At 38.4% G+C, this 26,989-nt stretch overlaps 1 long non-coding RNA gene across 1 annotated transcript in view; it reads left to right on the top strand.

Moving 5' to 3' along the window:
* LOC130705567 (uncharacterized) overlaps window positions 1–26,989 on the top strand; it is a 268,511-nt gene that overhangs the window by 227,657 nt on the left and 13,865 nt on the right. Inside the window, exons 4-6 of the long non-coding RNA XR_009005850.1 lie at window positions 4,914–4,993; window positions 16,156–16,325; window positions 17,859–18,027. This is a non-coding gene — a long non-coding RNA (uncharacterized LOC130705567). The remainder of the gene's footprint in view (window positions 1–4,913; window positions 4,994–16,155; window positions 16,326–17,858; window positions 18,028–26,989) is intronic.

The raw sequence follows: 26,989 nt of genomic DNA, 5'->3' as shown, positions 1-26,989 counted from the left end.
ATCCTGAAACTTCGTTCTAATGAATAGTCTGGATTTGTAGATAATCAATACGTATTTGTTGATTTAATTTTATTCTGATATTTGGATATTGTAGATAGCATAGTTTTGATAATAATTTATGAGTTGCTATATAACAGTAATCTTTCTTTTTCGATAAGCTTCTGTAAGTATAATTTTTTTCTCTGTATACCTTAGGCTGGTCCAGTTTCTTAAGGCCGTTTTAGGTAATGTTCACTAATTCATTGCATTGTGAGTTGTTAATAAGGACAAGAAACACATATTTTTCACAGGTTTGCAGTATCCTGGCAGAAAGGCACAATTTGGTGGCAAAACAGGAAATTCTAGTGAATTGCTGTAGATATGGCATATTTGTGCCAGGTTTCCAGTTGTTAATAAATTACATTCTTGTCCTTCAAGTCAGGACGCTAAGCTGACACATCAGTGTGAGCACGCCCATCTGTGGTTCACTCACTTGGTGAGTACGAGCCGGCTAAGTAACCCCTACCAGGTGCAGCCGACAATACATGCTGGATACCAGCCAGGGGGTCACCCGGGCGGGTCTTCTTTTCTGTTCTAAATATTGCATTTCATCCAACTAACATCGTCACATATTCATCAGCTAGCCTCAGACTAGTAGATAAAGGAGTGATGGAAACATCCCTGGAGACTCGGAGATTTGCCTCTGGTTTTGATGGGATATTATTCTGAGGATTCACACATTCATTGACCTCAAGGCTAGTGAGGTCAACATGACAATGCAGTGTGTATTGATTTGATTCAATCCAGGAATTGCTCATTTATCATTTATATTTATGTAAATAAAACACTAGTCTTTCATCTTCCAATTAGAATGTTACTGAATTAATGTGATTAAAGATGGTGCTGGACTAATGTTAACAGGGCCTTGCTTTCTGTCATAAAGTGCAAAGGAACAATCACGTAAAATTAATATATTTCTAAGGAGGTGAATATGCATTCCAGTGCCAGTTATTATAAACTCCCTTCTCTTTTTTTCCCTCCTGTTCAAGCCAATTTCATGCTAAAATACCCTGACATAGTTTCTTTTTTATTCCTGGCTTCCCCCCCCCCCCATTCTATGCCTGCATCTCCAAATTATATTTTGTGGTAGATTTTTCTATAAATGGGAATATGATATCTTTGAGATGAACAAGGTTGGCAGGAATTTAGCATCCAAAGAGTTTTGAATAGGCATGTCTGTTATTTTTATTGAAATATTTTTAGCTATCTATTTTTCTTAACACAATAATAAAAACAAGAGTGTATGGGGGTAGGAATTAGGCGTTCATACATTTGGCAACTGAACTGCTTTTTCCTAGGTCATTGCTTTGTTGTCTAAGCTTGAAATCACATTTTGGAACCAATAGCATAGAAGACACACAGCTATGACCCAAAAGAGAAATCTTTTTTTTTTAATTGGAGGAGGGGAAAACTAAGTTGAGAAATGTGAAGAATTATATGGTTCTTGCTCTAATTTTTATAACAAAACAGCTCTTGTCACTGAAGTATAAACAAACGTATATGCTGTATTATAATTGGTCTGATATCTTGACTTTTAATATTGTTGGAAGCAGAAATCATTTTACTGAAACATTGCAATAACAAAGGGCCTCTGGTATCTGTTTCACCTCATCACTTACCCATTCAGTAGAAAAATTGAGAAGTGCATTCTGTAGGATAGGATTTTATGGGAAATACAGTATGGTTGATATTGTGATCTGTTTCTTAAACTTATCAAACTGTACCACCATCCTGAGACGTTTACCGTGAGGACAAGAGATTTATTCCTAAGTACTCCCTTTGGCTGCCAGGTAAGGGATATCCAAGAACTGACAGCAGCGTAGCATTTCAGGGCATCAGTCTGTACAAAAAAATGAATATAGACGAGATGGAATCACTGGGTACTGAGCAGCAGGGAAGGAAATGATTTGTGCTGCCTGCTGATATATAAAGGTATATTATGCACAATAAGAACAGCTTAGCTCCCTGGGCTCTGAGGCTTACCACACTCTAGAACTGAAGGTACATAATATGCAGGATAAGTTTATCTTCCAGCATGGCCTGGGCAATTATTTGGTATTGATTTTCTGAAAGTTTGGTCTTACATGTCAGCATTTTGTTGGCAAACTTTGCAACATCATCCAATCAAGTCGGGGCAGAGACGAGTGTGAGTAGAGAGAAACCCTCACGAGCCCGTCCTTTGCGTGGTAGATAGGGAGGCCCCCGTACGTGAAGGAGGCTCTTGCAACTGCGCTGTCTGGTCGGGGGAATTGTAATCTTGGGGAATCCCTGTGCCTGATTGCGGCTCTCCTCCCAAAGGTGCACTTTTGACCTCTGTATTGATTCTATCCTCTCATCAAAGGCGCTGATGTCATTCCATGTGCTCAGATCAGGCAGCATTTGCATTTAAGAGCTGCAACTGTGCGCTGACCCCAAACCATTTCATCAGAATGAAAGTCGACCAAATGGCAGATGCGTTTCCCCGTAATATTAAAATCTATTGTGCCATTTGGTAGGTTTCTTTATCATCTAGGGAAAGGGCATACACCTCCCGCTCCAGATTTTGATTTCATTCCAACCAGAAATTGGGAAATTCTTTAAAACAGAACAGGGATCAAAAGGGATTTTATTGATTTCCGCATTCAGGCCAATAAATATTATTCTTATTTGTTAAAGCTTAACACAAAATGATAAAAGGCTCTGACTATATTTTCAGAAATGCCAGCACTGTAAATAATTATTTTAGTTTTTCTCAGTGTTTTCTTGCTAATGTATCCCCATCATGAAGCCTATTCATTGGCTATATACCTAAATAGACTAAATAGAAATGACATTTAATAGTTCTTTGAGGAAAATAGTAGATATTTCGTTAAAAAACCCAATGCAGTCTAAATATTGACCATTAAATTGTTTTGTCTCTCCTCCCCGCCTCCTCCTCTTTCTCCTCCTCTCCTCCCTCCTCTTTCTTCAAGGAGGATGGAAAATGGGGAGGAAACCACTTGTGAAGCATAGACAGCTAAAGAGAACTTTATTGGAAATCAATGTCAATCTACAATTAACTGTATTTTCTACTGCTTTCCCATCTCCCCTTTAGATTCTATTCATTCTCATTTATTAATTTCAATCAACAAATATTTACTGAGCACTTATGTATAGGTGCTAGGAATTCGGTGATGAGAAAAATAGATATGGTCCCTCATGGAACTGACAGTCCAAATCGGGAGATGGTCAACAAATGATTATACAAATAAAGATGAATACAACAGGGACACAAAAGTTTACATTAATAGCTGGGAGTAGAAATTATTCTATGAATGGAATCAGAATTATTTGGAAAAATACTGAAAAGACCTTGGTTTGGGGGGTGTTGAAGATACTGAAGGGGCTGTATATGGATACTAGGGGAGGGATTGACTAGTTTTCCTGTATGGGGGGAAGGGGAAGAGACAGTTGAGGTAGAACTAAAAAATGGGAAGAACGCTGAAAGCTGTGAGGTGCTCTGCGATCCTTTAAACTCATGAAAAGCTTGATACAGTGGATCATCTGTGGAAAAATTATAAAAGTGCCGCTCTCTTTGCCCTGATCAGTGAGAGGTTAAATCGAGGTGGCCTAAGGGGGGCAGAAGGGCTGTGGTTTATTAAATACTCTGAGATTAGCAGAAAGTATGGGGAATACTTTGGCTTCTTATAGGCTAGGAACTTGGGGGCTCAAGCCAATAGTCTTTAATTTTCTTTATTTTTGAGAAAGAGTCTTCAGTAAGTGCTGTGAAGATAAATTACAGGCACTATGAAAGAGTACAACAGGGGTTCTAGTTTAGATTGAGGTTGAGAGGGGCATTAGACAAGACCTTTTGTTTTTTTCAGGTCTTGAGGACACAATTTCATTTCAAAAGAAGAGTTGTATCTCTCTATGAGAAAATAATCGCAAAAATATCTGAGTTATCAAAGATGTTAACTTTCATATTGCCACTTGATTACAATCTCTTTTGCATGAGTTAAAATTAGGACATATTGATGATAATTAAGTTGCATAGTACATTTACAGTTTATATTGTGCATTAATGCAAACTGTTTTAATCAACTTTTGAAGCAGTCCTATAACAAAATAAGGATGAGACCACTGACATTCTGGAAAGGTAGTACATGGCAAAGGCAGAAATTGAATTCAGATCTTGTCCCCATAAACTCTGTGCTCTTTCCACTAACTTTGAAATCCAGTATTTGATGTTATGAAAGCATTCACAGGGTTTTTCTTTAAATAGTCATCTATTCCAATAAATATAAAAAGGTGCTCAATTAAAAAAAACCTCACGCTTTATCCAAACTTCCAGGAATGTCTGTATTGAATACATTGAGGTAACTTCTAGAGACACCATACTTGTGGCCCATAGAGAATTGAGAAAGGTTTCAGATGGGCTGCCTCATATGCTTCTCATTGTCCCGGAAACAGCTAGAGATGGGCTGGATCTTGGGGGCAGGGGGAGATCTCTAATTTCCTACTTTAGAAGCCAGGCTAAAAATAAAAATAATAGCATTCTAAGGAAAAGTGACAATAGCCCCGCCCCTGAGATAAGCACCTATAGAGAAATACTATGATGTAATTAAATAATCCCCATGTTGTTGACTTTTGTCTTGGGGAGAGTGGTTTACAAAGCCTTTGACGAATCCCCTGTCTCTTCTGTCTTTTTCCTGTGATTATTATTTCACGGCATGGGCTCGGTTCTATGAATCATAATTGACAACATGATGGTACTTATTAATCGTTATTTAAATCAATTATTAGATAACAGATAATTGAGTGGACTGCCCTATATATAAGCAAAAGATGCTGATTAGCCAAATTTACGACGTGTGCATTGCTCTTTTATTGTCATTTATTATCTGTTGTTTGCTTAGGGGACAAGTCACAGAACTTGGATTCTAAAGCTCAAGGTTGAAACCCCAGCTTCACTACTTTATCAGAGGTCTGACCCCAGGTAAGTTATTTTAACTTTCTAGGGTTCACAGTCATCATCAATAAAATGGGGTTAATGATGCTTGACTTATAAAATACTTTTCAGGATGAAATTAGATTGCAAATATGAAACAAACTAATGCAGGGATTTTTTTTGTCTCTTTGCCTTATGCATTTGAGAGACGAGCAGACCAAGTTAGGGGTGCTGTCAGTGGCCAGGGAACAGGATAGACGGGGGGTAGACCATGAAAGGATGCAATCAGCTTCTCCTGTTAGCATCTAGATATTTGGACCCAGATCCCGGAATAAAGGTCACCTGTGTACATACAGAGGTCGTGGTCTTTTCCTCATCTGTGAACTTTCATCTGGCCATGTGATTACATTCTCTTTTGCAGGAGGTAAAAGTTTTGATGAGAAATGAAAGGAAGAACCTATGATTTCAGGTCCCAAGGCTTCTTAATTTATCATAATGCCATGTGTCCCTAACCTTCTTGTTCATTAAATTCTCCCAGAATGTTCTTCAGAAAATCAAAGTCCATGAGGACAGCTTTGCATGTGTGGTGATGGAGCATAATGTAACTGCTTCATGATGGTAGGAAATACTTGCAAGAAAAAAAGTGGATGTTTTTATTCAGGAGCACAGATTTCACCTCCTTTCCCTGGGGGTGCTCTAGGATGCTTTGAAGCTCCTCATGCTGTATGTAAACCGGATATATTTATTTATTATTTCCAATGAAGATAACTCTGGGCGATGTTAAGTGGCGTCCCAATTCCCCGGCGGTCCAGTGGTTAGGACTCTGTGCTCTCGGGTCCGAGGGCCTGGGTTCGATCTCTGGTCGGGACTAGGATCCTATAAGCCATGTGGCATAGCCAAAAAAAAAAAAAATGGCATTACACATCATATTGCCTCATCTCAAATATTGATTGTAGCCAGTAACAATAGTGATGGGTTATAAGTAGTTTGGGGATTGGAATGAAGAACATGTAGGCCAAGAAAGATAGACCTTTTTTCTTACTTTATTATCTTTTCGTATCAGCTAATTTTATTTTCAATTTAAAATTCCGTTGGATGTTGATTGTCATCTGTCTTTCTTAGATTCATGTTCAGGGAAGAGAAAATGTTCATACGATTATTTTGTACATGGAAAAACGTGTACCTTTGACAACCAGGTGTCTGATGAGTGCATTTTGACGTGGCTGCTAAGAATTTGGGGCGTGTCTATTTAAATTAGCTCATTCTGAGGCTGGGTATACGTCAGCACTGCATGTACTGATTCTTACTAGGATGAAATACAAAAGATTAGAAAACATACTGAAGATTGCAGCTTTCCTCCAAGATTAAAATCTTTCAGATCATTTTTTTAGTGAGCAAAACCTTTAAGAGACAAATTTAGCATTTAAAAATGGTATTTGGTTATTGCAACATGCGACCCGCCCTTGTTTGTGGAGTCAAAACCTATTGGCGAGGGTTGCTCTTCTGAATTGTGCACTTGCACATATGCTGTGATTAATTTTTGAGACTAAAATTAAAAGTACAGCAGTATAATGTAAGACAAGAATATATTTCTTGCACTTCAGTAACGATTGGCTTTGCTTTTGAAAACTTAAATTGTTACCATTTAGTATTTCCAAAGCATATGTTAAAAATTCCTCAGGGCCATCTGAATCATTTCTTTGGCTAGAGTAGTCAGAAAGAAAGCCCATGATGTATTGTAGTGCTATTTCCATGTCACAGGTGTGGGAAATGTGGTCCACAGATGGAGAGAGAGCAGTTGTGCTACGGGGGCCAAAAGGGTGACCAGCAAGGGCACCCGCCAAGGGGGTCTTGAGCAGAGTGGGGGAGCTAGCAGTTGGGGGGTGTGGAAACACGCCTGTCCCTCTCCCATCGTGCTCAGGCCCTTTTTATAGGTTCCACATGTTCATGTGGAACCATGAACATCTGGCTCTTATTTCCCAACTATTGAAACAGCCTGACTGTGTGCTCACCTGAGAGCAGGTTAGCGTCACTCATCTAGCTGCATTCCCACCCACCCGGGATTTTTCCAGTGGTACAAAGGATACATTAAATAGAAACACTCTGACCACTTTGAATGTTACCAGTAAGTATTTCTTTCCAGGTGGACTAATCACTTCCACAAAGCCTTTAACTCTATTCTATGCATTTTGGACACATTCATAAATGGTGATTTTCCTATATGTTGGTTTCTGCTACATCAGTGTATAGAGAAGCTGAACATTTCAACCCCTGACACAGTGACAGGTGATGTGTCTGATTGTTTGCTGATGGTGATTTGGAATATTGATGCTTCAGAAAAAGAACTACATCGAACAGAAAATCTGCACAGCTCACAAACTACACAAAGAGCATTTGCTACAAATAAAGTGTCAACTGGGTGCTGCAGGTCTGTGCAGAATCATTTTCAAATTTTCCTTTTTGAATTATTAAATAGACCATGTCAGAACAACTCTGATTATTATCCAATCCATATGCTTCAACACCAATCTTTCATGTAATATCAAGCGACTGCAGTGATCAATTGGACCAATCATGAAGGCTCCCTCGTTCTGGAAAGTATTCAAGCCCTCCACCACACTGCAGCATCTTATGCCGATATGCAAACACCTACTGCATTGCTTACGGAGCAGGCCACAGCGGGATCTGCCTTTAAGAGTGCACGCAGGCTGTGAAAATATATTTAGTTCCTTATCAAGAACTTTAAGCATAAGTCCAGCTTTTTGCAATTTTAAGCCTGTTCAGGTGAGTTAGAAATAGCACTTGTTGTCCAGCTATACCTCTACCCAGCAGAATTATGTACATAACCTATATTGTAAATAAAATGTGCTATGCATAGTTTTCAAAGCTGTTGTATAAAAAAATAAAATGCTGTCTTTTTTTTTTTTTTTTTTAACAAATACAGTATCTCCTGGAAGGGGAAACTGGTATGCAGGCATATAGCCACGTGTAATTTATAAAATGTGATAAAATGATAATCTCTCACCTACACTAATACAGTTTATCTAGATAAATAACTCTTAGAATGAATACTGTGGGTACCTTGAGGGTTTTAAGCATTTAATTAAAATGGAACAAAAATATTAACTGTCTGCTTTGGGATTTTAGCAGCCTCTCTTGACAAGGATATCCTTTAGTCTGAGAACAGATTTGTGACATTCACTGGGAAACAAATGTGAGGTGGTATCTTTCTAGCCCTCATGAAAAAGAGACTAAAAATGCATGGTATAGAAATCTTAAGATGAAATGGTTTCCTGAGAATGCCTCTGTTCTGTTCACCACCGCAGCTCCCTCCCAGGGCCTGGGACAGAGGGCGGAATTCAGGGGGCCTCGCTGATAATTGCCGGTGATTAGAGGTAACACACTCTCTCCGGCACTTTCGCCATCGTCCTGGTGTGTTGCCGTCACTCACAATGACTGCTGAAGCAGAGGGCTTTCTTCCTCTTGACGGTGTGTGATTTTGATGTTGGACACAGGGAGGCGGGCGAAGCGGTGGCAGAGACCAAGCTAGGGAAGAAGAACCAGCTCAGGCCCTGGAGCAAGCTGCCTTCCAGAATGAGGGGATTTCAGGAGGCTCGACTGCGGCCCACTTAACCCTAAAAATACATCCCAAGCTGCAGTGGGAAAGACATATTCAGTCATGATGCCTTTTAATTGTTCCATTGTCTACTGAAAATTGATTTGGTTTTCTTTGAGTCGGTTTTTCATGGTTACCTTTATGTGACAAACCCTGCCTCTTTAAATACATAGATTGTACACTGTGTGTACAGAACGTGTGTATTTCTTTTGTTTATTTTTGCCCTATTTTATAGGATTTGGGACACAAAGAATGAAAAGAAAAGCCTTGTATTATACAGATTAACAAATTAATCTGGATATTTGTCCACAATTTTGATAACAGATGACATGCTGACAAAGCATGAAATTATTACTAAAATGAATGTGGTATGATATTTCTATTTTTTGCACAAAGCAGATTCCATGTTCATGTAACTTGGTTTAAAGCCTCTATTGCATGTGTGTAGATTTTCATTACTCTTGAGAGAGATAAAAATGGTCCAAAAACTTGAGAAAAAATAATGAGTAAGGAGTGAGATTTTTCAAATCACTTTTAGTTCTTGTTTGGAATATTCATTTTTCCCTGTGATTTCACTTTTGGATCTGGAATATGGGATAATTCCTAAGAAAAGAACAATTGTGATGGGACTTAATTGGTATAGTGTGTGAAATAATTTCATGGGTCTGGAACAAAGATGCTATTCAAATGGGCAAACATGAGATGATATGTTGATAGATAAGAAACCAAAGGCAGTAGGTCAGAGATATGTGTGTGTGTGTGTGTGTGTGTGTGTGTGTGTCCCTTTTCTCACCATACCTGGAGACATACAACAGTTATAATCAAACTCAAAATATAACCCTTATAATTTCAAGTGGAAAAGAAATGTGGGCAAATTGTTAGTAATCCAAGTTAATACGCACATTGTTTGATTTCTTCTTCCAGGTACCTCTTAGCCGTCATTGTTGACAAACAGTAGGCCAAAAAGTTGTATTTCAACGTTTCAAAATCATTGTCAGGGAGAAGAAAAGAGAGTGGGGATACTGTTCCGTATGTTTTCCTCGTGGCCAGTGGAAATCAGCTCTTATGATTCTGTAGTCTTTTAGCCTCCCTCCCCTCCCCCGCTTCATTTGATCACATTATTCACACAAAGAACCAATGAGCCATTGTGCCATTACCTTAAAATCCTATATTAATGAGACAGCTACAGTTTTTAATCATTTGAGTTAAGCCTTGAATATTCTATTTGCTAATAATATCCTGCATCCATTTAAGATGAGAAGAAGCATTTTATTATAATATTTTATTTGCAAATAGTGACTAAAATACTGATTTTTCTCTTTGTAAAGTTGTCAAGCATTCTGAAGAAAGCATTTTATTCTTCAGGAGTTAATTTTATCTCTAAAAACATGGGTTAAAAGGAAGGGGAAAAATGTGTTCTGGACAGTTAGCTGGCAAAATAAGGGCCCTGGCACTTTGTTTTTCTGGCAAAAGGTTTAGGTGGAATTAGATACATACACAAATTGTGTGTCAAGCCAACCTCCACCATTTAACAAAGATCAAAAGCATTTGAGCTAGCAGTTAAATGCTAGCTCAGCTTATACTTTGTGTCTTCTGGACACAAAGTATAAGTTGTTTGTGTACCTAAACAAATTATACTTTGTGTCTTCTGGAGAATAAAAGGAAGATCTTTGTTTTTGTTTTTGCTTACTCTTTCATCATGGTAAATTTGCTTTTGTTTATTAAAATGGCTTAGAAAAGTACTTTAAATAAAGTTTGGAGCTTTTTTTTCTTTTTTAGCTAATAACTTTCCTCTAACTTAAAGCATGACATCCAGGCCACCTTGATTGCACTTATCACATAAACTTGGAAATGGCCTCACTTTAAAAAATTCCTGTATAAAAGGGCAGTGGCATAGTTAACATCTTAAAATTTGCCAAGCAAATTATCTGTGGACTATTATTATTATTTAAATAATATTTTTATTGTCTGATGAAAAAATCTAACGTTTGTTGGGATGCTGGTAAAGAAAGGGTTTAAACTATTGAATTCTGAATGCCTCTTTCTTAACGAATACAGAAGTTAAGCTATAACATATTAAATTTCAGTAGCAGGAAAGGTTTTTTAGAAATGCAGTTTGGTACTGTTTCCCTAATACAAATTACATTCACAAATGAAAACCATGAGTAAAATTTAGTAAAAATTAAAAGGAATTTATATAAGTGGAGTTTTCATGGCCAGTAAAAAGTACACGATCCTTTAATAGATTATCGCATCCATGTCATTGAACATATGCTTTAAAAACAAACGTAAGAACATATAGGGAATGTTCCTTGACTTGTGTTTCTCACATCTCAGCAACCACTTAATCTTCTATTTAAGATTTTTTCAATGTTCATATAAGAGCACCTGCATTTTTAAGAATTTTGGGGTCTGAAACTGAGTTGCAGTATCTGGGTGAAATGGCTATTTTGTCTTGCAGATGAAGAAAGTGAGTTTTAATCCACCTGAGATTACAGGCAACATAGAACCTGGACACTGTCTGGGAACATCAGGCTCCCAAACCAGCTCCTTGTAGAAACCGACTAGTCTTCCCAGTTTATTCTAACCTGGGATGTATGGCCCCCTCCTCGCCTCACTCTTGTCCCAATCTGCCCCCTTAGCCACCTCCAGATGCCCTTTTACTTGAAGCCCTTGCATCCACTTCTTTTTTCTTATCATAATGATGATTTCTGCATAAATAATCAACCAGTCAGTCAAGCATTTGATCCCGTTAACTGGCCAGGGCTGCACTGACTAAGCTCTATCTGACACATTCCTCTATAGAAGCAAATATATTTTTCCCAAAGCAATTATTAGACACTTTATTTTAGTTCCTGATTTAATTTTTTTTTTTTTTTTAGTAACAGAATCTAAGCAGCCTGATTGGAATTTCAAATGATTGTCACACTGAATCTGAAAGTCTGTCTTACACAGCATGTAACATTTTTCTTATATTTTAACCAAGTAGAGGCAAAGGGAAGGTCCTTTTCATCTTTCTTTCTAGCTGAACGTATGTTCGATATTATTAATTCAAACAGAAAAAAGAATATCCCACATCTTTGACTCTTTCCTAAGATTTTTCAGTCTTTTGTTAGGTTCTCACTTACTCCCTCTCTCAATATTAAGTATACCGATTTTCCTCACTTTCTCATCTGGTTTATTCTTAAAGGTATGAAATCTCTGTCAGCACCTGCCAGAGCACACAAAAACTAGTTTGTTAGGAAGCAAGCAATTGCACCCTTTTATTTATTTGTTTGTTTACTTGTTTATTTATTTATTTATAAATTTATTTCTAAACAAGAAAACGAGTTTGAGTTATCTCCTGGTTCCTGCTGCCTGTTTGCTTACACTCAGTTTTCCTTTTTTCACACACGAAGAAGCAAACATTGTCCCTGTCAAATGATAAATGAAGCAGAATCGGTGACGTGCGTGTTTGTCAACATAAGCGAGATCAAATGATTGCTCAGCAGGAAGAAGCCACGGGAAAGCCAATGATTTTTGACTAATTAGCAAAATAATAATAATGTCTCCCTAATGATTACCTTGTACTGGGTTGTGGCCTTTTATCAGACAGATATTCCACCAGTGCAAACTAGTGTTTTGAAGACACACTAGTGATTTCCCTTGAAATCATGGATGTGGAGGGTTTCTGAGAAATCTCTTGAAGCATTCTGTCCTGTATCACTTGAGTAATTGAGACCGAGAACGAAGCCCTATTTTTTGCTTCGTGTCATTGTATAACCCATGCGCCTTTTAAGTACTACTTTATAAGAAAAAGCAATGCATATTTTTCAAGACCATTTAAAGTTCAAGTTCATTCTCATTCAAGTTCAGAGAGTTTTACCAGAGATGTTCATGAGGAGTAACTTGATTGAAAATAACAATGTAAACAAGAATTTTTTTCAACATGCTAGCCAAAGTTAGAGTGGCCATTACCAGACGTAGCTATATTTTTATAAATCTTTTATGAAATTTCAAGAAGACGTTAAGGTAGATCTAAATTCTTAGTCCTGGAAATGTCACTGGAGCTGACATTTTCTGTGAAGATCTGTAGTCAACCACTATTTATAGGAAACACAGTGAAGACAAGGGCACCTCTCAGGTCTCAGGTTGTGTGCTGAGCTGTGAATCAACCTGTCTGAGATGTATTCACAGGATTCCTGGCTCAGGACAACGCTCCTTATTTCTCACTTTCCTGCGTGTCATATTTATACCTTAAAAATAGAGATCAGGGACTTGCCTGGTGGTGCAGTGGTTAAGAATCTGCCTGCCAACGCAGGGGACACGTGTTCGATCCCTGGTCCGGGAAGATTCCCACATGCCACGGAGCAACTAAGCCCGTGCGCCACAACTACTGAGCCTGCACTCTAGAGCCCGCGAGCCACAACTACTGAAGCCTGCATACCACCACTACTGAAGCCCACATGCCTAGAGCCCGTGCTCCGCAACAAGAGAAGCCACCGCAATAAGAAGCCCGCGCACCGCAAGGAAGAGTGGCCCCTGCTTATGGCAACTAGAGAAAGCCTGCACGCAACAACGAAGACCCAACGCAGCCAAAAATAAATAAATAAATAAATTTATTTAAAAAAAAAAATAGAGATCAAAGGCGAATGAGCTTGAAACCAAGGGAACATTATCTTGAGAAACTTAGCTTGTCATGTGATGTCTAGGTTGAGAAGTGCTACATGGACCTTGCTCATTTCGGCATTAAAACTGCTTGAACTGTATTAAATGTCACCAAGAATGCTCGTAAATACTGCAAATGATCAGAGGCAAAAGTAAAAAAGCAGACATGATTTGAAGTTGTTTTCTGAGACTAGCAAACTACTTTGTTTTAAAAAATTTTACCCTTTAATGTAATATAAATTGTTATTTTATGGCTTTTCTTTTGTGATCCTTAAGCTGACATATAGATTGCAATAACAAAAATAAAAAAAAAACATCAGTTTTCTTTCTTTATATCCAAATCACCAAGAAAGAAGTTTTATTGTTGGGTAAGGGTTGTTTTGTGCATACAGCAGTGAATACAGAACCTGTGATTATCTTTTTTAAATTTTTATTTTTTGGCAGCCAAAGCCTGTTCAGGAAGTTCTTCTGGCATCCTTCTCCCCACCAAGGTCACTCTCAGTCCCTTCCCCAGGAGCAGTGATTTCTATGCTAGTAACTCGAGAAAAGCCGTAGCAGCGTCTTTCCTTTGTCCAAGCCAGGAGAGACCACTCACAGGGAGACAGGGAAAGAGGAGATGGCAGCGATGATGGGGGACCTGGTACTGAGGGGGAGGGCAGAGGGAGGGAGCTCCGAAAAGACAAGAGCAGTGTTGATAATGTGCTGAGGCGGGGTTGGGAGTAAGAGAACAGAGATCACTTTAATGAGCCACACGGCTGCCCCCGCAGATGCTCAGAGATTTCTCTGAAGTCTCTGTCAACCTCACTGAATTTTTCTGTGGTCCTCTAGTGCTGCACTGTCTGACAGAGTAGCCCTTAGCCACATGCGGCCCTTGAAATGTGGCTCGTCAAAATCGCCTCCTGTGTTAAGTGTAAAATACATCCTGGATTTCAAAGATTTAGTATCAAAAAGGTAAAATGGTTCATTAATAATTTTTATATCAATTACATGTGGAAATGATAGTATTTAAGACATTTCCTTAGAAGTCATTTCTTTTTTCTTTTTTTTTACTCTTGGTTACTAGGAAATGTAAATTTACATCTGTGGCTAGCTTTACAACTGCCTTTTCTAGTTTCTGTATTTGATGCTTTGACATCTTGGGGCCTTGCTGACCCCGAAGGGGCTGTGTCTCCCAGGGTTCGCCAATTTCTAGATAGTAAAAGTTGGCATGTGAGAAGAGCACCTTCCATATATTAATACAAAGCTACGAATCCAGAGCCCATACCCCCCAGCTACCTCCTTCATTGGACTCTTACACTCCAGGCCGGTATCCACCTGCCCTAATCATCCTAGGGCCAGGTACCAGACAGCTAGGAACAGCCCTTATGCCCCAGAGCCAGCTGAAATTATTCAAACTAGCCAATCCCAAACCCGCTTGCCCTGCCTCACCCATTCCTCCCTGTGGAACCCACAATAAAGACTCTCACCCACTTTCCCCTCACTCCCTGCCTCCTGACTGACCCTGGTACTTCCCCAGGTGGCTCCCCATGGAATGACCTGCCCCTCCTCCTGGGATCTGTGAATATAACAGATTCAATGGCAGTCATTTTCGGATCTGTTTGCCTTGCCATAATTGAGTAATGATAAGACCTACATTTTCAAACACTTGTGTCCTCTTTCTATGGGACAGTACTGCTAGAGCTCTGTTTTTCCAAGTGGGGATCCACTCTCACCTGTGGTAGAATCACCTACAAAATTAAACATCCAGAATCCAGGATCCCCTTAGAAGTAGCACAGCTCCTGAAACATAGTATCAGCTCAATAAATGTTAGCTATTATTACTTTAACACCATAATAACAAGCATAATAATAATGATAATAAAGTGGTTTAATTCTGCCTTGAGGAGACCATTTCTTCTTTTTTTATTATTATTTTTAATGCTATATGCTTAAAAATGTATTTATATATATCTTTACTTGTAAACTAGCATTTATTGAGTGTTTACTATTGGCCAAGCTTGTGTTAAGTGCTTTACACATCATTTGATTTAGTCATCATCACAATCAATTGACTAACAAATAAGCAAGAGAAGCAACTTGCCTGGAGTCACACAGTAATGTTGGACCCGTAGGGGAGCTAAATAATAATGAGGATTATTTGGGGCTGATTGTTTTAAGAAAGAGAAGACTCAGGAAGTTATTCTTTTTACCTTCCCCTTAACTGCCTAAAGGAATGTAGATAGAGGATCTGTTCCAGGAAGGGAACTATCTTCATAGATGCCATAGATAACTATAGTATAATATGAACTCAGTGTGTAGACTGCAGGTGGGGAAGTTGGAGGGTAGTGGGGGAATGGGACCTCGTAAAGTCTGTTTCTTAAAATTCCTCTCTGAGTCTCACTGTTTCTATGTGGCCCAGCAAACCTTTGTGAACCAAACATTTGCTCTTTTCCATCTTCCCGTGAATCACCTTCCTTCCCTCTGAAGTCCCAAGCCCCATTCCCCCTTCTCCTCCTCTCAGACGGCCTATAAGCCTCACTTGCCTAACTTGTCTTTGGGTCTTTTCTCATGAAGCCCCCGTACGTACAAAATCAAATTTGATTTTCTCCTGTTGATTTGACTCATGTCAATTTAATTCTTTGGCCAGAAGAACCTAGAAAGTTAGAGGAGAATTCTTCCCTTCCCCTACTGAGAATATATGTAATCTTGAATAATATATAATTTTTGTATATATTTAAAACTGTCAGGCACAATCCTCATTCAGAAGGATGATAAAGGGTATATGTGCAATTGAAGGATTATAATGAAACAAATACCTACGTGAGCACCATGAGGAGGAGAGCACGTACTTCCTCTCTGAGTGCGCTTCCGCCCTTCGGTACCAGAGGTAGCCCAGCCTGACTTCTGTGATCGTCATCCCATTTCTTCTCTTTCTATACGTGCCACCCACCTGTGTTTCTCTAAACAGGTTTACATTTGGTATTCTGCTTGCCTGTTCTCAGACTTTAGACAACTGGGCTCACGCCACACAGATTCCGCCATGGTTGCTTCTCTTGCCCGGTGTATGTCTACGAGAACCATCTGTGTCGATGGGTGTGGTTGCCGTCCGCTCGTTTCACTGCCATCCTGAATTCTATGGTATGAATATTATTTTGGATGACATTTTTCTGTTTGACATTTGGGTGGTTTTATGTTTTTTGTTATTAAGAACAGCACTGCTAGAAATACTCTATGTTTTCCCGTTCTTGAACGTTTTCAGGGATGTGTATTCTTTCTTTATTGTCTTTTTAAAAAACTAACGTTAACTAGTATTAGCTAACTAATATTAACTAACATTTAACTAATATTTGAAATGAATATTAGACTTACAGGAAAATTCCAAAAATGGTACGGGGAGTTCCTACAGACCACTCATCTTACTTCTAATGTCAACATCTTACTTTACCGTAGAACAGTTAACAACTAGGACGTTAACATTGGTACAGTATTATAACTAATCGGTGGGCCTCTTTGACTTTCATTAGTTTCTTCCTTGATGCCCTTTTTCTGTTCCAGGATCTTATCCAGGATCCAACATTGCACTTAGTTTTTATTTTGGGGGGCACATTTTGAACCCATTTCTGTCTTACTCCAAAATTGGCAAGAGCAGTATTTCAGGGAGATTAATTTTACGGCAGCATGTGAAGCAGATTTTAGGGCAGAGAGGTAAAAGCAGGAATGGCAGGAGGCTGTTGCTATATTATAATTGCTTAAGGCAGAGGGAAGAAGGCATATGAAGATGAGGGGCCGTCTATGCGTCTGGACATGTATATAGCACAGACTGCATTGTAACAATGTGTTCATCTGTCTCCCATAGAAGCCCACGAGTTCCTTGAGGGCAGGGAGCACTAAAGCTAATTCATCTTAGTATTTTCTTCAGGTACTCAGAAGAGTGACTGGTTAAAGTAGTAATTTGGCGAAGGTTTGTCAAATAAATTAATATGAATGAGAAGGGCTAGCTGAAGGGGAAGCTATGACACACAGGAAGAATAAGAAAGGTAAAGGGAGAACGAAAGTAGAAAAGGAGAGAGATCTGCTGATGGGCTGGGGGAGACACATACAGAAGGTAAGACTTTGATAGCAGAAGAGAAAGAAACAAAGTGGGAATGCAAAGGAAAGGCAGCAAGGAGACTTGAGGGATAAGCAGCGAAGGCAGTGGTGCTGTTTTCCCACTGTGTTGCTCACTTAGATTCTGTACTTTTCGTCCATCACTTAACTTTAAAACCTTGCCTCCTTTATTTATTGCTGTTAACAGCTTTCAGACCTTTCTCTATCATTTACTCCTTCATCCCCCTCCTTCACAAGACGCTGCTAAGGATAGTCTCATGCTGCAGCAATAGAATGTCATATGATGCCTATGCTTCATTGTCACTGGGCCAGTTCTGGTGCTTAGCCCTCCAAGTTGCATCCTGCCCCAAGGCCTTTACACCTGCTGTTCCCTCCTTCTCAGATTCTCAGCCCCTAAATTTTCACAGGCCTGGCTTCTTCTTCTCATCCTCAAAGTTTTAGCCCTGCTCGCTTTACCCTCTATCTTATTATGTTGTTTTATTGTCTTCAAAGTGCCTAGGGCTCTGGGGAATTTTCTTGTTTATTTATTTGTTCACTTCTTTTTCATTTGTCTTCATCCTCTAGAATATAGCTCCATGAGAGGAGGGACCTTGTTTGTCTTATTCACCCTAGAAGAGTGTGAAAGGACCGTGAAGTGATGAACAAGTAGCTCTGCCCAGCGGGTTCAATTTCATCCTGGGCTAGATGGAGATGGAGGCCACACCCATCACTTAAAACGTCATTGATCCAAGTGGTAAATGAACTTTTACACTCACTGGCTATGTATTGCTTTGTTTTTCCACTGGACATCTATTCTTTAAGGATAAAGGAGAGTGATTCCTAAGTTTCCAGGGTAAAATTAATTTAATAATAATTCACTGAATGGGGTAGAGCTGAAGGAAGAGAAGCTTCTGGGCTAAGATAAAATTTCGAGTGAATTTGATATCTCTTAGGCAAGTCACTGCTTCAATTTAACAGCATATATATTTTTTGAATGCCTATGAAGTACCAGGTACTGTAGCAGAAATGGCAAATATTGAGGACAACAAATTGTTGTCTTCTAGGACCTTTCTGTCAAATGGAACTGTTTGATAAGCAAATAACTGGTTGCAAAGCAATTTACTAAGAGCTATCATAGAAGGCTGCTCAGAGGGCTACGGAAGAGAAAAGGACAAGAGGAGGGACCTTAAAGGCAGCTCAATAGCATTATACTTCAAATATACAAATTAACATTTTCAAGTAATGCTCTGAATGATGGTAACAAGTGTTATTGGGGGGTTCAAATAAATGTGGCAATATTGGGTTAAAGTTAACCAGTTGTCTCTCTGATGCAGGACTTAACAGAGCCTTTAACTTGCTAATATTTGGTAAGCATCATTACCTAAACTTGACCACAGTGCCTTTCTCAAAGAGGAACTTATAAAACTAATTTCCACTGAACAAACTTGGGGAAATGTTGATACAAATTATAGAACAAAAGCAGATGGGATGACATTTCTTCATAATATGTTTAGCTTAACCATTCTAAAAACCAGTTCCCTGATGTTCAAGATTGAGTATTTCCCACTTAAAAATTTTAGGGGTGGAATTCAGGAAGCTCTTCATTACTTTCTTATCCCATATTTCTCCCTTCCCTTATCCTCCTATAACTCCTTCAAGACCCACTAAAATCCCACATACATAAGAAAGAGTTCATGCTCTAATTAGTGGAAGATTTCTGATAGCTCTAAAAAGTTTAGAAGTTCTACATTAAAGAATGATAAAAGATTAAAAATAAAGCTTACCATACTAGCATCTTGTCCCTGATACTGTTCCCTTATGAAAAGGAATTAGGATTCCTTGAAGAAATGTTTGTTTTTAGGGCTGAGGTACAATGGGTACAAAATGAGTTGGGAATATCTTCTTATTCCACAAAGTAAGCTCCCCCCCTTCCCCCAGTTAATAAAATGATGGGACATATTACAAGGGTACAGAAACAGCTCCAAGGACCTCTACTGGTAACATCTAAGACAATCTGAGCACCAAAACAATTAAGCACAGTAACAGACCACTGAAAAATAAGAATAGGGATAAACAAATAAAAGAGGGAAAAGGGAGGGTTGTTGCTTACAGTAGAATCCCAAGTGCCTACTGGTAAATATAGAGGAAGTGCTGGAGTTAGAAAATCAGCATTTTGCAACCATCTTGCTAAAGATTGGATCATTTAAGAATTACTGATTCAGGGGAAAATTTTGATGGAGCAAGATATTTATTTGGTATTAAAGTATCTCCCCACAGATTACTTACAGTTGTAAGGGGAAAAATAGTACCAGTATAATACTAACTCCATAATAGCTATATATTGACTATTATATATGTGTGTATATATATGTATATATATATAGTTATGTACAATTTAGTTTCTGTATAATAGTAAATATATAGTAGCAATATATAATGATGAAACAAGACAAACCTTCTCTGGTTGATCCAACTTAACTTTACCAACAATGGGCAGTCGGATATCGTGGGCCTCCAGGTGTGATAACTTGAGGAAGATACAATATCACTTACGAATTATTCCAACTTGGAATGCATTAGCTGAATTTTATTATAAAGAAACAGACAAACCCCAAATGAAGAATGTCCCAATGTAAATAAAGGGCTATTTTCTTCAAATTTGTCAATGTCATAAAAAACAAAGTTTGTAGGATGTTTTAGATTAAACGTAGCAAAAGAGACAATAATAAAATGCATTAACTGACTCGAGACTGGACCTTGCACTGGAGGGAAAAATGCTGTGATGGACATTACTGGGTCAACTGACAAAATTAGAGGACAGAGGATTAGAAAAAAGTATCCTACCAATGTTAATTATACTGAAGTCGATAACTGTAGTTTATGATAGAAAATATCCTATTCTCAAGAATTAGATATTGAAGTATATAGAGATAATGGACCCTGACATATACAGCTCACTCTCTCAGAATTCAGAAAAAAATGGTACACAACCGTATCTATATCTATATCTATAAAGTAATATCTATCTTTCTATTCACCCACCCATCTATCCATCTACCTGCTAACCTACCTTCCTACCTAATTTATCTATCTGTATAAATCTATAGATCTATTGGTAATGTCAACCAAAAAACAGTTCAGAAAGCTGCAGATAACAAAAAAGAGTTTATTTGGGGTCTTAAGAATTGCAATTCAGGAGACATAGGTTAGGGTAAAAGCAAAAGAGTGCTTGGGGAAGAGAAAGAGGGGCTTATGAAGACAAAGAGCCCTGAGAATTGTGATTAACTCTGACTCGAGTTGGGAAACATTTGTCCTTAAGGAATCATGAGTTATTAGAGGGTAGGGGGTCCAATAAGTAGATAGGCTGTTGTGAGTTATTTTAGGATAAGGGTCGGATAAGTATCTTGAGTTTCTGGTAGATGTTCTGGGTGACTTTTTTAGGACAACGAGAGTCAAAAGATCAGATTCCATCTAGGCTGAGACGTGCAAAGTCTCACTTCTATAATGGTCTCCTGGCTCCATTTTAGAGAGCTCTCTTAGCAATACTGACTCAATTTTGATTTTTCCTTTCACAATATCAATTTGTTAATCTGTCATCTATCTATCCATCTATCTATCTATCTATCTATCATCTATCTATCTATTATCTATCCTCCAAATGACAAAGCAAGTGGGTAAAATTTTAATGGGTGAATCATGTACAGGGTATAATGATGTTCTTTGTACTATTCTTATGCTACTCATCTTATTATTTCAAGTTTTCCATAAATTGAATATTGTTTCCAAAAACAAAATTTTCCAAATTAACACAGCACCAAGTACAGTTTCTCTGCGACTTGAGGATTAGCTTCATGGGCTCTGGATTTATGGACACCCAGTTCTAATCTTGGCCTGAGCACTTATTACCTCTGTACTCTTGGGTGTTACCTTAACTTCCTTATATGCTCCAGGCCTTTTGTCTGTGACATGGTAATAATAAAAGCACTCTTTATAAGGGTTACTGTGTGAATTTAATGAGATAATCCAAATGAAGTTTAGCACTGTATATGACACAGAGCACTGTTCAATAAATATTATTGTTACACAAAGAGTATTCAGTAGACTCTAGTTAATTGAAGGGGTTCATGGTTGAACCATTTCAAAGACATTTGGAGGAAACAGGGCTTAAATACACAGGGTTGGATTACATGCATTTCTGAAGTCCTTTTCATTGTTATCATTCTTTCATTCTTTAAAAAATACCTTGTATCTGATTTGAAAACAAATAGATTGGATTTTGAATGATCTTTACTCTAGAGCAATCTGTATTTAATTTAAAAAAATAAGCTGACCCTAAGGTCCAGCTGAAGATTCTAACTTTCAAAAGAGCTTTCAAATGAAACAGAATTGAGCATCATATACTCCTTCCCACCAAACCAGACCTGGTCTATTACTTTTCAATTACAGCCAGTAGTTCCTATAAAAGAGTTAAGACATACTGTCACTCTCTAACAGTGGCATTTTCTAACTTCATAGTCCCGCTTACTTTGGTATAAAACCCAAGTTGCATAACATTTGCTTCACTCTTTTACTTGATTCTCTCATTTAAGGAATTGAGTCTTAGATCAGTTGCATTAAAGCGTTCAGTGTCATCCACTCATTAGTGATGGAATTCAGACTCTCTCCTGGATCTGGTCAGCTCCCCTCACATCAATGCATCAATGCTGTCTTCCTCTTTGTCTCTTTAGCAAAACTGACCCCAAAACAGGGCTTATCAACTTCAGTTTTTCCTACCAAGACTCCCAATCCTCCAACTCTTTTTGACTCCAATGTTCTATTTTGGCAACTTTTGAAATACTCTCCAGGAGGTGGAATGCAAAGAGATCATGCTTTGGAATCAAGCAGAGTCAGATACAAAATCTTGTCTGTACTGCATCCTTGCTGTGTGCCCTCAGCAGGGAAGGCAGAATAATATTCACACTGGGAGTGAGGTCTTGGGGGTCAGACTGCCTGGATTAGAATCCTGCTTGGTGGGCCTCATTTGTTAGGCAAGTAATTTTACTTTTTTCTATGTCAATTTTCTTACTTTTAAATGGGGATAATAGCGCTCACCCCATAGAGCTGTAGGGAACGTTAAATGATATAATTATGTGAAATGCTTAGGAAGAGTTAAGCATATAGCAAATACCTTTCCGATTTTTAGTTTTCTTATAAAAAATGGAGGACCAAACCTATTTCATACGTTTAACGTAAAGACAAATAAACAATGGCAAGTTAAAAAAACTCACAAAACCTCAGCCCCTGTACCTGTTCATTAGTGAACATTCATTCATTCATTGAATATGTGTTTACAGACCTTCTTCCATAGACCTCCTACGTTTTAAAGGCTGGGTGTTCAGAGAAGACTCAGACAAGAGTCTGTGCTCCTCTGATCTGTGAAAAAAAAAAAAAAGGTGCGTTGCTGTTGTTAATGAAAGATAAGGACTGAATCTAGGCCTGGTCTATCAATCTTAGTAAAAGAATGTTTTGTTTTTTCTTATCTTCCATCCTTACTTTTAAGGCTATCTAATTTCCCTTTGATCCTGAGTTTAGAATCTCATTTTCTTTTCCACAAACAGTATTTAAATGTATCTAAGTCAGCATTTAGCTAATAAGGGAAATGAACATTTGGGGGCATTTTGAAGTCTAAAAAGGGCTTTCATGTAAGGCTCCGTCTCTGGTCGTCCCCTGATGCTGTGAGGGACAGATGCAGGCCTGTTACCTTCATGAAAGCTCCTGAAGAAACATGGCTGCCGCAGACACTTAGCGATTAGCAAAATAAAAGATTTAAAAGTACAAATATTCCTGTCTCTTTTCTTCAGAAAGCCAACAGATTCTAGAATAGGCAAGGACAAGAGCTGGAGGAGGAAAATTGGCAATTTTTTCCTTTGCATAATTTTTCTGACAAAACAAAAAGATTTCAACATCATTTTTGTGACAAACTGTACCCATATCTTTGGAATTTTTGCAAATTTAGCATCAACCATGTACATTTTCCAGTCACTTTCATTGAAATTTCATTCTATTTAGCTTGTTGGCAAAGTGAAAAGCAATTTTTGTTTGCTAGTGCTGCCTTTTCCTTTGCTACAGAAAAAAATGGTAATATTAGAAAGAGGGGGACTCTTCCATTCTCCTGCAGGGAAGCCCCCCGTGTGCTGTAGGTACAGTCTATCATTCCTATGTTAGCATATTTTCATTTTATTTATACATTTGAATCATTTATTATTTGCTTTCAAGCATTTTGCCAAGGACTCTTAATTGGTGCAGATAGCAATTAAAACTTTATTACTTAAATAGTTTGGAGAACAGGAAAGAAGATATACCAAAATCAGCATAATCAATTAAGCTCTAAAACACTACGTGTGACTTTTTATTTTATTTATGATCAGGAGTTTGTTCTAATGCTTTGCAAGTAGCAGAGCTGCTCTTTCTAGTTCTACATAAATGAGATTCATGCCTAATGGGTCTCCAATTTTCAAAAACAATCCCTCAAATACAGCGTTCACTTGCCATTAAAGCTGTGTCTACCCATCATGGAATGAGTGTTTGGAAAGGAATTACTGGTGCAGGCAGGGTGTTAGGTTGTGTTTTTTTGTTTTTTTGGCTGCATTGGGTCTTTGTTGCTGTGCGTGGGCTTTCTCTAGTTGGGGCGAGCGGGGGCTTCTCTTGTTGCGGAGCATGGGCTCTAGGTGCGCGGGCTCAGTAGTTGTGGCTTGTGGGCTCTAGAGCACAGGCTCAGTAGTTGTGGCGCATGGGCTTAGTTGCTCCGAGGCATGTGGGATCTTCCCGGACCAGGGCTTGAACCCATGTCCCATGCATTGGCAGGCAGATTCTTAACCACGGTGCCACCCGGAATGTCCCAGGGTGTTAGTTTTCTAATATGAGAATCAGTTCTGCCCTGCAGGTCTCTTCATCAAAACTTCCCTTTAGAGGAGTGGCTTTTGCTGTCTTTAGGGATGATTTCTAGACAAGAGTCACATCAAGTCTCTTCCTCACTGACTTAATTTTAACAGTCTGCGCTGTAAATGAAAATTTGCAGATAGATGAAAAAAGATTTTTAATATAAATGTAATGGTTTGGAAATGTTTATTCAGTGTAGGCAGAGCATCAGTTAGTATGTTATATCCCTTGGGAAGACTTCTGAAAGACTATAATGAATAAAATGAAGAAAGTTGGAAATTTATTAAAAAACCCAAACTATTCAAAGAATGATGAAAATTACTTTGGAAAGATCTGATGAGTAACTAGTCAGAAAACACACATACGCATGCTTAATGCATATATTTGAAGGACCAAACATGAGTCAAGCATTGTGCTAGGCACTTTCACCTACATTAGCTCATTTAATCCCCACATAATTCCACTGAAAAAGATATTATTATTATCCTATTTTTACACTTGAGAAAGCAGATAACATTTATTACATAATCGTAAAACTGATGTTAGCTTGGATATAAAATAAACTCAGAAAAAAAAAGCGGTTAGAGGAGAGATCAGCTACTTTAATGAGGGCTGAAGGTTGCAGGAAAGGAAGCCTTGACTACAGCTTCAGAACCTCCCCACCTTCCTCTGTCCAGTCACTCTGTTCCCCTCCCTCGTCCCCAGCGACCCGGATCTCTGTTTTCAGAAGCCTCCAGACCCCAACTTCCAAGAATTGTCAAGTCGGGTTTCTGTTTTCTAGGACTGCAGATTTAAACTTGGAAGGATTTGAATCCATTTTTCATCTCAGCAAAATAAAAGACCTTTTGTAATCTGGGAAATGAAAGTTTTTTCTCTGCAGACTTAAGGGCGAGATTTAAAACCAATCCTGAAATTCTCAGCGGGCAGTGGTTCTCCTCTGCTGGCTCCCAGGAGAGGTGACACTTTTAAGGGGGAGAGGTTGAGGCACAGCATGGTGGGTCCTGAACGTTGGTCTACGTGACCCGTTCCATCCTTGTGGCTGCTCATGAGTTGGGGATGGTTACACTCGTGTCCAGATGAGAAAAATGAAGTAGAAAGTAACTTACCAAAGATTAGGCAGCAAGTAAGAGAAGAAACTTGGGGGCAAGCTCAGGTCTGTCTTTTACCAGCGTCTGTGAACTTTCCGTTATGCTCTGTCAACTCGCTTAAAGACCTTGAGGATGATCTGGGCATCTTACAACAAACCAAGCAACCTGTTCCTTATTGCCTTGGATAGCAAATGTAGAGAAGATGGAGCGTGAAGACACACATAGGCCTATAGGAAGCACTTTTCAAACAACAGTAGGAAAAGAAAGATATTTTATTTGAACTTTGGTTAAGTTCTGCTGTCATATAACATCAGTTCTGATGATAGATATTAAGGACCCTGTGGAAATTAGTAGGAAGTATGCTTCTTTCCATACCAAGATGATGTGCTTGACTGTTGTCAGCTGGACAAACACTTTGAGTTTGAAGACTGAAGGTTGCCTATTTTGGCAAATAAGCAAGAGAACTATTGATTTCTGTTTATGGATGTAGGACAATGTTATTGCCTACTTAACATCCATTCTCCTTTTTCCTTTCTAACAGAAGCCCACATTTGTTCAGAATGGCAATGTACTTTGCCACCCTGGATCTGATATAGATTGTAATTAGCCAAAGCCAATCACGACAATCATTTTCCTTGCTCTCCTGGTCTCCAGGGCATTAGGGGTGGCCGTGAGACTCAGTTCTGCCAAAGGAATCTAAGAAGTCTGTTAAGATTGTTTCTGCAAAGGATTTTCCCTTTTTTGTATAGAAGAATAGACGTGGTTCACACCACTTTTCACCTCTTTTCCTGCTTTGAATGCAGATGTGATGCCTGGAGCTGTACAGCCATCTTGTGACTATAAGAGAGAAAACATGTCTGGCTTGACATCCTAGAGCTATCCAACTCACATCAGAGTTCATCATCTTGTCTTGCTTTTTTGTCGGAAAAAAACCAATACCTATTTTGTTAAGATAGTATAGTTTAGTACTTCATTACCTGCAGCTAAATACATTCCTAACAGGTAAAGATTATAACTACAATCTTAATTGTTACTATTTAAATTAGCTAGTGATTAAAAATATCACATTAAGGATATTTGTGGTAATCTAAATTGTCTGCTCAACGTCCCCCAACCATAATCTAAATTGGTTTAATATGGGTCACATAGTAATACAAATGTGGTACATAAATGCAAGTAAACAGATGCCAAATTAGGTGAGTGAAAGTTACTTACAAGCCTTGGGGAATTTATTTCAAACTTATTCTATTTTATTTTTGAAATAAAATATTCTCTGAGTTGACACTGTTCCTTCTCCCATCCCATATATATGAAAAATTACTTCACACTCATTATCTGCCTATAGGAAAGCCACATCATCACAGCGAAACCAACCCTTTATCCAGTGTCTCCGTGATCCTAGCCTGAATTTAAATGTAGCCTAAATGACACCTGACAGAAACATGCAGAGGTCATGGAGTCCTTGCTTATGAGAGACATTAATCAAACAAATGTCATTTGTCTAATTCAGCAGTTTTATATCAGAAGATTTACTTTAAACCTTGTGAAAAAGGAAGATTAAGTGAAAATAGATACATTTAGCATAAAAAGGCAAAACTCTAGAGATCGGAGTTGCTTTTGAGATAATGAGATTATCATTTCAAAAATCTTGCTCTAAGATGGACAGGTCATTTTAAGTCTCCTTCTTTTCTTACACTGACATGTTTAGAA

This window comes from Balaenoptera acutorostrata, chromosome 17 (genome assembly GCF_949987535.1).
Source record: "Balaenoptera acutorostrata chromosome 17, mBalAcu1.1, whole genome shotgun sequence".
Classification (NCBI taxonomy): domain Eukaryota; kingdom Metazoa; phylum Chordata; class Mammalia; order Artiodactyla; family Balaenopteridae; genus Balaenoptera; species Balaenoptera acutorostrata.
The sequence above is the reverse complement of the archived record's forward strand: the minus strand, read 5'-3'. Positions and strand labels throughout refer to the sequence as shown.